Source organism: Monodelphis domestica, chromosome 1, assembly GCF_027887165.1.
Source record: "Monodelphis domestica isolate mMonDom1 chromosome 1, mMonDom1.pri, whole genome shotgun sequence".
NCBI classification, from domain to species: Eukaryota; Metazoa; Chordata; class Mammalia; order Didelphimorphia; family Didelphidae; genus Monodelphis; species Monodelphis domestica.
In genome coordinates this window covers 406,171,748-406,186,026 of record NC_077227.1, presented here as the reverse complement: position 1 = coordinate 406,186,026, position 14,279 = coordinate 406,171,748, and the positions used below count along the sequence as shown (strand labels likewise).

The window sequence follows — 14,279 nt, the reverse complement described above, 5'->3', positions numbered from 1 at the left end:
AGAGAGACCTTGAGAGCAACTGTCATTCTCCAAGACACACCCCTCCTCCTCTACTGTGATCACTGTTCATCAATTTCACTCTAACCTTTCAACTGCTATTTGCTCCACCTCACTGGCAGAAATTCCAGAGCTTGATTCAGTTTTCCTTTCTACAATCATCCCTTTTTTTGTAGTTGTGACCTTCCCGAGGTCACTTATATTTATTATACTTTCCATGCTACTAAATCTAATTTCTAACTACTCCCCCCAAAATAATAAACTTCCCTCAATTATTCTATTGCTATTCTATGCTAACTTTATCTACTCTGAGGAAATTTATTCAGGAAAGTTTGGGTAAGGGTAGTTTTAGGATTTTACAATAAATACAGTACAATAAATGTTTGAACAAAACCATTACCAAGAAATTTGAATCTTAGTGATAATACCACTTACTCTTTCTAAGTTAAACTAATACATTTTTTCCTATTTTATATATCTATTTTATCTAGATATTTCCATTAAAGACAATTTCATCATCAGCTTTACAATAAACAATTAAAACTTTACTATCTGCAAATGCAGCTTAAGTCTGTTCCTAAATATAATTAACTGTCTATGCTATGCTTAACTTAACTTACTCCTAATCTATTCCCTACTTATTATAACTATTCTCTAAGTCCCTAGTCTAATCTATAACCTAATCTTATGTACAACATATATACATGCTATGCTACATATTACAGACCCTATCACCATGTTACTGACTTAGTTATAGTATATATTATTTATAGAGATTATTTACATATAATACAATAATATACATTGTTACTGCATCTTGATGTCAGTCAAATAGAAATATCTATTGATCTTTCTATTTGCCCAAGACCTTATGGAACTAACTATATACATATTTACATTTTGCAAAAATGCAATTTCAGACACTTGTTTATTTACACGAGGTCTCCCAATATATGTCAGTTTGTGATTTTGTGTTTTGTGTCTAATAGTGTTGTGTTGAATGAATACTTATCAAGTTTCTTCAGATTTCCATTTCTCATGTTGACTGATGGATCTCTTCTTTATTCCAAGTTATGTAGTGTTACATGCTATTTCCCTATTATGTGAAATTAATTTTGTTTTATGATTTTGCCACACTCAGTCTTGCATATAAGTCCTGTTTTCCATTTGTCCTCTTCTTATATAAACAAATTTACAAAGTTCAAAGTCTTAGCTGTCCATTTCAGCTTTTTCCTCTTTGTTTCTTCTCTCTAGTGGCTATTAAACAAATTTACAAAGTTCAAAGCGAAATTTGAGAAATGTAGTCTTTTTCATAGAAACTTACTTATACACATATTTGATATTACTTCCTTGTCTAGGGTTATTTTTAGAATAATATATTTTCCCTCATTGTCTCTTTTAATTAGGTGTACTTTTGCTTTTGCTTTGTCTAATTAGGATCAAGATTGCTAATCTGCCTTTTAAAAAAATTAATCTGAAATATATTAGATTCTGCTCCAGTCCTTTATTTTAACGCCATGTGTGTCTTCCTGTTTCAAGTATGACTCTTGTAAACAACATATTGTTGGATACTGATTTCTAATCCATTCTGCTATATGCTTCCATTTTATCTGTGAGTTCAATCCCTTTCACATTCATAGTTATGATTACTATGATTTTCTTTCCATCTCATTTCCCCCCCCCCTTCTGTGTGTGTGTGTGTGTGAGTGTGTGTGTGTGTGTGTGTGTGTGTGTGCTTTAGTACTCCTCTTTTCTTTGGTACATGACGGTCCCTGTTCCCTCATGACCAACTACTGGCACTCACTCCACTCTGCTCTGGAACAGGGATCCAGAACTGTGTATGAACAATAGAGTTGCCAATCAACACAAGGTGTATCCACTGCCATCAAAAGTTCATGATAATCTCTTTCTGACCAGAAGTCTGACTTCCTTATCATCTCTGACCAGTGATCTCCTGAAGCTACTGCTGCTCCTTTGACCACTGTTGCCCCTACAGTATGTTTTCTCCAGATAGGTTTCCACCCTGGTGGCATAGCTTTCTTCTATCACTTCATAAGTTTTCTTAGGCTGGAAAAAAATGTTTCACCTTGACCTTTTGTTGGCTCTGCCACTCTAAACTTTGTCTTATGGCATTATTTTAAAATTGTTTGGAGGGAATTGTTGAGAGAGTTCAGCTGGGTAGCTGTCCCTAATCCATCATTTGACTCCCTCGACAATTTCATGTTCTTAATAATAGAAACCAAACAATATTAGGAAGGAATTTCAAAACTTAATTAGAGAATTGTCTATGTTCCTCTGTAGTCAGGCAGATAATTGAGAGGTGGCTATATTTTGGAATATTTCCCTGAAAATTCTTTCTGAATAGTTGGGTGGAGTGGGGATGTGTGGAAACCCTTTGTAAGCTAGTCATTATGAAGAGGGTTAGAACCAGGCTTTTCTTAAGATTGATAGGATCACAGAGCAGGAAAGAATCTTAGAGATCACCTAACTGAATATCCTTATTTTAGGGAGGAAGAAAATTGGGCCCAGAGAAAAGAAGCCACTTGCCTAAGGTCTTACAATTGGTAAATATCAAAGACAACTTTTCAAATTCAAAGTCTTCTGTGACTAAATCCATAGGTCTTTTGACTACAAAACTGTCATTCCTTTCCAGATAAGGTCTGGTGTGATCCACATTCTTACTATGCTCATAACTGCAGAGAGTAGAGGAAGAAAGACATGTTGGGAAAATATTCTAATGTAAGTATGAGAAAATAGGATGGAAGGAAATGCTTAGTTAAGAGTCATAACTGTGAATTTGAATGATATAACTTCACTCATAAAACAGAAGAGGATAGCAGAATGGATTAGAATCTAACTATATGTTGTTTACAAGAAACACAATTGAGACAGAAAGATACACAAAGAGTTAGAATAAAAGACCAGAGAAGAATCTATTATGCTTGAGTAAAAAAGGCGGGAATGGCAATCATGATCTTAGACAAAACAAAAGCAAATAGAGATCTAATTAAAAAAGATAACTAGATAAACTATAATTTGCTAAAAAGTAACATAGACAATGAATTAATATCAGTATTGAACTCTTAAAAGAATTCCAAATTCCACCAAATTCTTAAGGGAAATTTTAAATGAGTTATAGAGTGAAATAGACAGTAAAAGTATACTAGTAGGGGACCTTAATTTACCTCCTCTCAGACCTAGATAAATCTAACCATAAAATAAATAAGAAAGAAGTTAAGGACATAAACAGAATTTTAGAAAAATTAAATATGATGGACCTCTAGAGAATAATGAATGGGAATAGAAAGAAGTATACCTATTTCTCAGCTATGCATAGCCATCTTCACAAAAACTGATCATGTACAAGGGCATAAAAATCCCAAAACAAATGCAAAAATGTAGAAATATTAAATTCACCTTTTTCTGGCCATAATTCAATAAAAACTATATTCAAGAAAGGGTCTTTGGGGGCACAAATTAAAAATTAGGCGGGAACTAAATAACCCAGTCCAAAGATATGGATGGATCAAATAGCAAATCAGAGTAACAATTAATTTCATTAAAGATAATCACAAGAATGAGACAATGTGCCAAAATTCTTTGGATATAGTCAAAGTAGTACTTAGAGGGAAAATTATATCTTTAAGTACTTATACCAATAAAGGAGAAAAAGACCAGATCACCAAATTGGGGTGCAACTAAAAATTTAAAAAACCCATCAAATTAGAAGCACCCAATTAAGATCAAAATAAAAAATCCTGAAAATCAAAGGAATGAAAAACAAAATTGAAAGTCTAAAAAAAATTTGAAAACTCATAAACAGAACCACCATGTCATTAACAAAAACAACAAAAATCACATAATTATTTCAACAGCTGCAGAAAAAAATGTAGAAATATAATTTCCTTTTCTCTTAAAAACATAGGAATAAATAAAGCTTTCCTTAAAATGGCAAATAGTATCTATTGAAAACCAAACCGATAATGTGGATGAACTAGAAATATTTCCAATAAGATCAGGAATAAAGCAAAGATATCCATTAGCCCTATTAATATTCTACATTTTACTTGGCAGGCTAGCTATAGCAATAATACAAGAAAAATAAATTGAAGAAATAAGCATAGTCAAAAGGGAAACAAAACTACCACATTTTGTAGGTGACATGATAGTTTACTTAGAGAACCCTAGAGAATCAACTTAAACACTAATGGAAACAATGAACAACTTTGGCAAAGTAATAAGATATAAAAATAAAGTCACACAAATCACCAGTATTTTTGTCCTTTTCCAACAAAATCCATCAAGAAGAGACAGAAATATAAATTCCATATAAATAAAGACAGACTATATGAAATACTTGGACTCTACCTTCCAAGATATACTTGGGAACTATATGAACACAATTATTAAACACTCTTTATACAAATAAAGACAGAAGTAAATAAATGTAAAAATATTAATTACTCATGGATCGGCCAAACCAATGTAATAAAAATAATGATACCATCTAAATTAATTTACTTATTCATTGCCATACCAGTAAAACTGCCAAAATATTACTTAGGTAAGCTAAAAAAACATAATAAAATTTATCAGGGGGAAGAAAGGTCAAAATATCAAGGGAATTAGTATTAAAAAACAGGAAAGAAAAAGTCCTAGCAGTGTTAGATCTTAAACTATACTACAGAAATGTAATCATCAAAATAATTTTATACTTAGTAAGAAATAGAGGTTGATTAGTGGAACAGATTAGGTATACAATATATAGAAACAAATTAATAAAGAACCAAAGATCCCAGCTAATTGAAGCAAGAACTCACTATTTGACAAAAACTGTTGAAAAAACTGGAAAGTAGGCTAGAAGAAAGTAGTCATTGGCCAACACTGAACATCATATAACATGATAAATGGATATATGATTTCTAGAAATAATCAAATTAGTGAGCCAGAAAAGAAATTACTTCTCAGATCTATGGATAAGGGAATAGTTTATGGCCAAACAAAAGATAAGGAGGTTCACAGGAAATAAAATAGATAATTTTGACTACAAAAAATCATTAATTTTTGCAGTAACAAAACCAATACAACTGAGATTATTAGAAAAGCAAGAAACTGTGAGGGGAAGAGGGGGAATTTGAAGTAAATTTCTCAGATTGATCTCATTTCTAAACTATTTTACAAGAATCAAATTTATAAGAATGAGAATCATTCCCTAGATGATCAAATGGACAATGGATATAAATGGCAGTTTTCAGAAGAAGAAATCTAAGCTGCCAATAGATATATGGGAAAAAATGTTCTGAATCAGTAATGATTAGATAAATTCATTTTAAAACAACTCTAAGGTACCATCTCATGCCCATCAGATTAACTAAAATGACTTCCAGGTTAAAATGGCTTTAGTGTAGAGGCAGGGATCTTCATCTCCTCACCACTAACCAATATAGACTACCTCAAAAGGACAAAAAACAAGTTCAGATGAGTGAAGGGGATCCACAGTAGGGTGAAGTTTTGAAGATATGTGGGATTTGGGCATTTCCATAGCTCCTACCAAAATGTGAGCTAATCAACCCTCCCCCACTCCATGCCAGAGTCAGAGTGAGTGCCTGGCAATCTCTAGGCACTCAGGAGCTGTTTAAGAGCACGCAGACTTACCCCTGAGAGCAGCTAGATTTGGGACCCCAGAAGGCTAAGGAATGAGGACCTTGGGCTCAGAGATAGAAAAGAGAGGGGGAGCACACAGAAGCCACTGAGACTGGAAGTCTGAGTGAGGAGGGCAGGCTCTTTGTGTATCAAGCTATGTAGCAGTTTTTGCCTGAGACTTAAATATGAGTTGATGATTCAAATGAGGAAGATAGAAGGAACTTGGCAAAAAAAAATTGGGAAATAGTTCAAAAAGTAAATAACAGTTTAAAAGACAGAAATTCACTTAGAAGTCCAGAAATAAAATTAAATTATAAGCAAATTGGAGACAAAAATTAAATAGCTGAAATCCATGAAAAGCAGGATAGACCAAACCGAAAAGGAAAATCAAAAGATCATAGCAGAAAACCAGTCTTTAAAGACTAGAATTGGGAAGTAAAAGCAAATAACCCCACAAGACAGCAAGAATTAATAAAGCAAAGTCAAAAGAATGACAAAATGGAAGGAAACATGAAATATCTCACTGACAAAATTAATGACCTTGAAAACAGGTCTAGAAGAGAAGATTTGAGAATCATTGGTCTACCTGAAAACCCAGAAATAAACAGAAACCTTGACATCATACTATAAGAAATTATCCAAGAAAACTGCCCAGATGTTCTTAAACAAGAGGGGGAAATAGACATTGAAAGAATCCATAGATCACCCTTTACATTCAATCCTTAAAAGGCAACTCCCAGGAATGTAACTGCCAAATTCAAGAGCTTCCAAGTTAACAAGAAAATTTTAGAAGAAGCCAGAAAGAGACAATTCAGATATCAAGGAGCACCAATCAGGATTACACAGGATCTGGCAGCCTCAACACCAAAGGACCATAAGACTTGGAATATGATATTCAGAAAGGCAAGAGAATTGGGTCTACAACCAAGGATCACCTACCCATCAAAATTGACTATATACTTCCAGGGGAAAGTATGGGCAATCAACAAAATAGAAGTATTCATAAAGAAAAGGGCTGGAAGGTTTGATAGTCAAACACAAAAATCAACAGAAACATGAAAAGGAAAGAGAGGGAAAAGGAAAAAAATATTTTTTTTTCTTTAAGGGATTCAATAATGTCAAATTGTTAATATTCATATGTGGAAAAATGTTATTTGTAACTCTCAAAATTTGTATTCACTATTATAGTAGTTAGAAGAATTATTCATAGGTAAAGATTGAGGTACTAAATAATCTGGATGATATGCAAACAAGAAAAAGGGGGATGGAATAGAAGATGGTGCCAAGAGAAACTTGAAGGAATAAGAAAAAAATAGGATGATCTATGCCACACAAAAAGATGCATGGGAAGGGAAGGAAAGAATACTATTATAAGAAAGAGAGGAAGAGAGTGCTAATAGGTAATACCTAAACCTTATGCTCAGTGGAATCAATTCTGAGAGGGAAGAGCATTTAGACCCATTGGGATATTGAATTCTATCTGGAAAGTGAGAAGGGAAAAACCAGGGGGGAAATGGGGAAGTACAAAAAGGGAGGGAAAGAGAGGGGAAGGGAATTTAATAAACCTTAAAAAACAATAAGAGGGGAATAAAAAGGGAGGGTGAGGAAAGGGAAATAAAATAAGAGTGGGGATTAGGGGGACTGATTAAAAGCAAGCCACTTGTCTAAAAGGAAATATTAAAAGAAGAAAGGGCAGAACTAGTAGAGGAAATCAAATGTTGGAGAATATTGTAAACCTTAAAATTTCTTAGACTTATAAATGTTGGAAATTTCACCATTGGGAAATTTCATACTTGAAAATTTTCTTACTGATAGTCTATTGGAATGTGAACCCCATTGGCATGGGAGGTTCCTTCTCCTCCCTACTTAAGATTACTTTAGGACAGAAACCTTTTGCTGAACGATGGAAAGGGCTTTGACCTATGCTTAAGCATAGAACAGGAAGTTCTTTGAGTCATGATTGATTTTAGAATTGATACAATAGAGTTACTTGGAATGACAGAACCAGGTCTTGGAAAATACAATTTCCACCCTACTCAGTCCTAACAGGATTTAGGAAGGGCTGCAGCATAGATCAAGATTTAATTATTTGAGAATATGACCTTCAACAGACATGTGCAAAGCCACAGACCTCTGGGAGGTCCTGGGTTAAGGTAGAGCCACCATTGGCACAGGGAAGACATGGACAGTGATTGGTAGATGTGAGAACTGAGGGGAGGGAACTTGGATGGTTTCCTTAAAGATAGCAGGGTCTGAGGACTAGGGGTGGTTGGTTGGAGAGGTTTTGCTCTGAGAGGTTGTGCTCTGGGAAGCTTGCTCTGAAGGAAGCTGGAGGTAGAGGCCCCTGAGACTGTTTCTCCATTTTGGTCACATGAGTGATAGGGACTGATCTCTTTTCTTTGCCTCAGCTATCTAAGGGCTTGGGCTTTTTGGCCCAGCCTAAACAGAAGGGGTATTTAAGCCCTATTCCCTTCTCTCCCCTTTCTCTCTCTCTCTCTCTCTCTCTCTCTCTCTCTCTCTCTCTCTGTGTCTCTGTCTCTGTCTTTGTCTCTCTCTCTCTCTCTCTCTCATACCTTTCTTCCTCCTGTTTGTAATTAAACTCCATAAAAGGTTGATGGCTGACTTGAGTTTTCATTTAGGAATTACATAGCTGAATTCCTTGGCGACCTTAAATTAATATATATCAGTCTTTTAAAGTGATTTCCTTGTCACAATATACAGGTGTAATCATAACTCTGAATGTGAATGAGATCAACTCATCCATAATACAGAAGCAAATAACAGAGTGGATTAGAAACCAAAATCCTACCATATGTTGTCTATAAGAAACACACATGAGGAGGGAGAGTCAAGATGGTGGCCTAGAAGGAGCAGAAGTTCAGACTTCTGAATACCCTTCCTTACTGATCACAAACTAAATGATCCTAGGGGACTGAAAATCAAACCTAACAACAAGACAGAGCCAAGGAACCCTTCTGCTGGACTCAATTCCAAAGGCACGCCCTCCCAAAAGCTGGAATCTGAAAACACTTCAGTTTAAGGGGAAGTCAGAAGGAAGGTCCCAGGATCCTTCCCCCATCTAGAGCACTGAGCCTCCAGCAGCAGCGAGAACCACTGGGTGGGCAAAAGTACTATTCTGGAGGATGTACCTTGCAGGCAGGGCTGTGCCAAGGTCAGAGCATCGAACACAGATGGCAGGGAAGGAGCTGGAGAGGGAGCATAGAGCTGGCATCCTGGCCAGAGCTGTGGAGATCCTCCATATTTGCTCCACCCTTCCAAGTGGTTTTGGTCTCAGAGCAAGCCCAGCCCAACCCAGCTCAACTTAATCCCATCAAAAACCTTTGGAACTCAGGGAAGCCCAGGATTCACACCCCTCCCTCATTGACTGCTGGACTTAATCCAATCAAAAGCCTCCAGAGGACAGGTAAGCTCAAACCCCAACAACCCTACCCCACAGACTGCACCGAGAGATGTTCTATCAAAGCTCCAAGAGAGGAGACTGAAAGAAGCCCCCAAAACCAAAAAAATGAGAGGAGCAAGAGCACAGACAAATACAGGTAGCAAAGAAGGGGTGAATATGAGCAAACAACAGAAAAAGAAGAAAGAAATTACAATAGACAGCTTCTATACAGCAAACAGAACAGAGGGGGAGGAATCATCAAATGATAAATAAGAAATCCCAGTGAATTGGATACAGGCTTTTGAAGAACTCAAAATGTAATTCAAAACACAATTAAGAGAGGCAGAAGACAATTGGGAAGAGAACTTAAAAACTAAGATAAGTCATCTGAAAACAGAGGCACTTGAACTAAAATGAGAAAATAGTGTCTTGAAAGCCAAAATCAACCAGCTGGAAAATGAGGCAAAGGAGATGAAAGATGAGGTAAAGAGGATGAAAGATGACCTCCAAAGAAAATCAGACCAGAAAGAGAAGGATGACCAAAAATCCAGGGATGAAATCCAGTCTTTAAGAACCAGAATACAACAACTAGAACTAAGTGAACTCACAAGGCAGCAGGACACTATGAAACAAAACCAAAAGAATGAAAACATTGAGGAAAATATGAAGTATCTCATTCACAAAACAGAGGATTTAGAAAATTGTTCCAGGAGAGACAATTTGAGAATCATTGGTCTACCAGAAGACCATGACAAAAGAAAAAGTCTGGAAACAATACTACAGGAAATTATTCAAGAACACTGCCCCTATATTCTAGAACAAGAGGGAAAAATGGAGATTGAAAGAATCCACAGATCACCTCCTGTACTTAATTGCCAACTGACAACACCCAGGAATGTTATAGCCAAATTCAAGAACTATAAGACCAAAAAAAAAAGAAATTAAAAGTTGCCAAGAAGAAGTCATTCAGATACAATGGAACCACAGTGAGGATAACACAGGATCTGGCTACATCTACACTGAAGGAACAAAAGGCATGGCATATGATATTCCAGAAATCAAGGGAACTAGTTCTACAACCAAGAATCAATTACCTATCAAAACTGACTATATTCTTAAAGGGGAATATATGGTCATTCAACAAAATAGAAGAATTCCAAGAATTTGTAAAGAAAAGATCAGACATGAACAGAAAATTCAATGCCCAAGCAGAGAAGTCAAAAGAATAATCAAAAGTTAATTTTTAAAAAGGGAAAAAAGAAAAACAAAACAAACAAAAAACTTTTTTTAAGAAACTCGATAAGTCAAAATGTTATGTATCCCTGTAAGAAAAGAGGTCACTGGTAACTCTTAAAAACTGTTGTTTTCACCTGGGCAGCTAGAAGAATTACACTTAGAGGGAATAGTGACAAATTGTATAGGATGAAAGGACAAGACGTAAATAGGTATATAGATATATGCATACATAAATATACATATATACAACTAGAGCTAAAAAGAAATGGGAAAAGAAACAAATGGGGGTAAATTGATATGTCACAAAGAAGCTCATGGTGGGAGGCTGGAGAACATAAATACACTGGAAGGGTAAAGAGGTTGGAGATAGGAAATACTCAACTCTTACATGCTTTGAAACTGACCCAAATAGGGAAGAACAATCCAATTAATTGCAGCAGAGAATATATTTGCCTTCTATAGGGGAGTAGAAGGGTAAAAAATGGACTGGTGGGGAGGGAAGCAGTACAACAGAGGGAGAGGGTGGGGAGCAATTTTAGAAAGACTACAGGGAAAATAAGGGGGGGAATAAGAAGAATGGGGGGCAGAAAGGGAAGTAAAATAAGGGTGGGAACTAGGGGGACTGATTATAAACAAACATTGGTGTAGAAGGAAATAATGAAAGAAGAAAAGGCAGGACCAGGAGTAGAAATCAAAATGCCGGGAAATACACAGCTGGTAATCATAACTCTGAATGTGAATGGAATGAACTCACCTATAAAAAGCAAGCGAATAGCAGAGTGGATTAGAATATAAAACCCTATCATATGTTGTCTACAAGAAACACACATGAGGAATATAGATACCCATAGGGTGAAAGTAAGAGGATGGAGCCAAATCTATTGGGCATCAACTGATAAAAAGAAGGCAGGAGTCACAATCATGATATCTGACAAAGCCAAAGTAAAAATAAATCTAGTTAAAAGTGATAGGGAAGGTAATTACATCCTGATAAAAGGCAGTATAGACAACAAGGAAATATCTGTACTCAACATATATGCACCAAATGGCATACCATCCAAATTTCTAAGGGAGAAACTAGAGGAGCTCAAGGATGCAATAGATAGAAAAACTATACTAGTGAGAGACCTGAACCTTCCTCTATCTGAAATAGATAAATCAAACCAAAAAATAAATCAGAAAGAGGACAGAGAAGTGAATAAAATCTTAGAAAAATTAGAGTTAGTAGACATGTGGAGAAAAATAAATAGGGACAAAAAGGAATATACCTTCTTTTCAGCAGTACATGTTACATTCACAAAAATTGACCATGGATTAGGGCATAAAAACATTGCAAACAAGTGCAAAAGATTAGAAATAATAAATGCAACCTTCTCAGATCACAATGCAATAAAAATAATAATTAATAAGGATACATGGAGAGGTAAATAAAAAATTAATTGGGAATTAAACAATACGATTCTCCAAAACTGGTTAGTTAAAGAACAAATAGTATTAAACAATTAATAACTTCATTGAAGAAAATGGCAATGAAGAGACATCCTTTCAAAAAGTATGGGATGCAGCCAAAGCAGTACTTAGGGGAAAATTTATATCCTTGAGTTCATATATTTTCAAATTAAGACAGGCAGAGGTCAATGAATTGGGCATGCAAATTAGAAAACTAGAAAGTGAACAAATTAAAAATCCTCAGATGAAGACTAAATTAGAGATCCTAAAAATCAAAGAAGAAATTAATAAAATTGAAAGTCAAAGAATTATTAATTTAATAAATAAGACTAGAAGCTGGTACTTTGAAAAAAAACAAATAAAATAGACAAAGTACTAGTCAAAAAAAGGAAAGAAGAAAACCAAATTGACAGTATCCAAGATGAAAAGGGAGACCTCACCTCTAATGAAGAGGAAATTAAGGCAATGATTACAAATATGGCAATCTAGGTGATATGGATGAATACTTACAAAAATATAAATTGCCTAGATTAACAGAGGAAGAAATAAATTACCTAAACAACCCCATATCAGAAAAAGAAATTGAACAAGCCATCAAAGGACTCCCTAAGAAAAAATCCCCAGGTCCAGATGGATTCACAAATGAATTCTATCAAACATTCAAAGAACAACTCATCCCAATATTATACAAACTATTTGACAGAATAAGTCAAGAAGGAGTTCTACCAAATTCCTTTTACGACACAAACATGGTACTGATCCCAAAGCCAGGCAGGTCAAAAACAGAGAAAGAAAACTATAGACCAATCTCCTTAATGAATACAGATGCAAAAAGACTCCAGCAAGTTATCACAAGGGTTATTCACTATGACCAGGTAGGATTCATACTAGGAATGCAAAGATGGTTCAATATTAGGAAAACTATCCACATGGTTGACCATATCAACAAGCAAATCAACCAAAATTACTCGATTAACTCAAAATATGCAGGAAAAGTCTTTGATAAAATACAACACCCATTCCTATTGAAAACACTAGAAAGTATAGGAATAGAAGGGACTTTCCTAAAAATAATAAACAGTATATACCTAAAACCATCAGCAAACATCATCTGCAATGGGGATAAACTAGAAATCTTCCCAATAAGATCAGGGGTGAAACAAGGATGCCCATTATCATCTCTATTATTTAACATTGTACTAGAAACACTAGCAATAGCAATTAGAGAAGAAAAAGAAATTGAAGGTATTAAAATTGGCAGTGAGGAGACCAAGTTATCATTCTTTGTGGTTAATATGATAGTTTACTTTAAGAATTCTAGAGAATCAACCAAAAAGCTAGTGGAAACAATCAACAATTTTAGCAGTTACAGGATACAAAATATACCCACATAAGTCATCAGCATTTCTATATATCTCCAACACATCTCAGCAACAAGAATTAGAAAGAGAAATTCCATTTAAAATCACCCTAGACAATAAAAAATACTTGGGAATCTATCTGCCAAGAACTATATGAACACAACTACAAAACATTCTCTACACAATTAACACTAGATCTAAACAATTAGAAAAACATTAACTGCTCATGGGTAAGATGAGCTAACAATAAAAATGACCATCCTACACAAACTTAATTGCTTATTTAGTTCCATACCCATTGAACTACTAAAAAACTTTTTTTACTGACTTGGAAAGACCAAAACAAAGTTCATTTGGAAGAACAAAAGATCAAGGATATCCAGGGAAATAATGGAAAAAAATGCAAAGGAAGGTGGTCTTGCAGTCCCAGATTTCAAACTATACTATAAAGCAGTAGTCATCAAAACAATATGGTACTGGCTAAGAGACAGAAAGGAATAGTGGAATAGACTTGGGATAAGCGACTTTAGCAAGACAGTCTATGATAAACCCAAAGATCCCAGCTTTTGGAACCAAAGCCCACTATTTGATATAAACTGCTGGGGAAATTGAAAGAAAATAAGGGAGAGATTAGGTTTGGATCAGCATCTCACACACTACACCAAGATAAAATCAGAATGGGTGAATGACTTGAATATAAAGAAGGAAACCATAAGCAAATTAAACGAACACAGAATAGTATACTTGTCAGATCTTTGGGAAAGGAAAGACTTTAAAACCTAGGAAGAACTAGGAAAAAATCACAAAATGTAAAATCAATAATTTTGATTACATCAAATTAAAAAGTTTTTGTACAAACAAAATGAATGCATCCAAAATTAGAAGGGAAGCAACAAATTGGGAAACAATCTTTATTACAAAAACCTCTGACAGAGGTCTAATTACTCAAATTTTTAAAGAGCTAAACCAGTTGTACAAAAAATCAAGCCATTCTCCAATTGATAAATGGGCAAAGGACACAAATAGGCAATTTTCAGTTAAAGAAATAAAAACTATTAATAAGCACATGAAAGAGTGTTCTAAATCTCTTATAATCAGAGAAATGCAAATCAAAACAACTCTGAAGTATCACCTCACACCTAGCAGATTGGCTAACATGACAGCAAAGGAAATTAGTGAATGTTGGAGGGGAT

General features: G+C 35.0%; 1 long non-coding RNA gene across 1 annotated transcript in view; it reads right to left on the bottom strand.

Annotated features, from left to right (window-relative positions):
• Positions 1-691: 691 nt before the first annotated feature.
• Positions 692-14,279, bottom strand: part of LOC130456416 (uncharacterized) — a 48,701-nt gene continuing 35,113 nt past the window's right edge. Inside the window, exon 4 of the long non-coding RNA XR_008915231.1 lies at positions 692-1,254. This is a non-coding gene — a long non-coding RNA (uncharacterized LOC130456416). The remainder of the gene's footprint in view (positions 1,255-14,279) is intronic.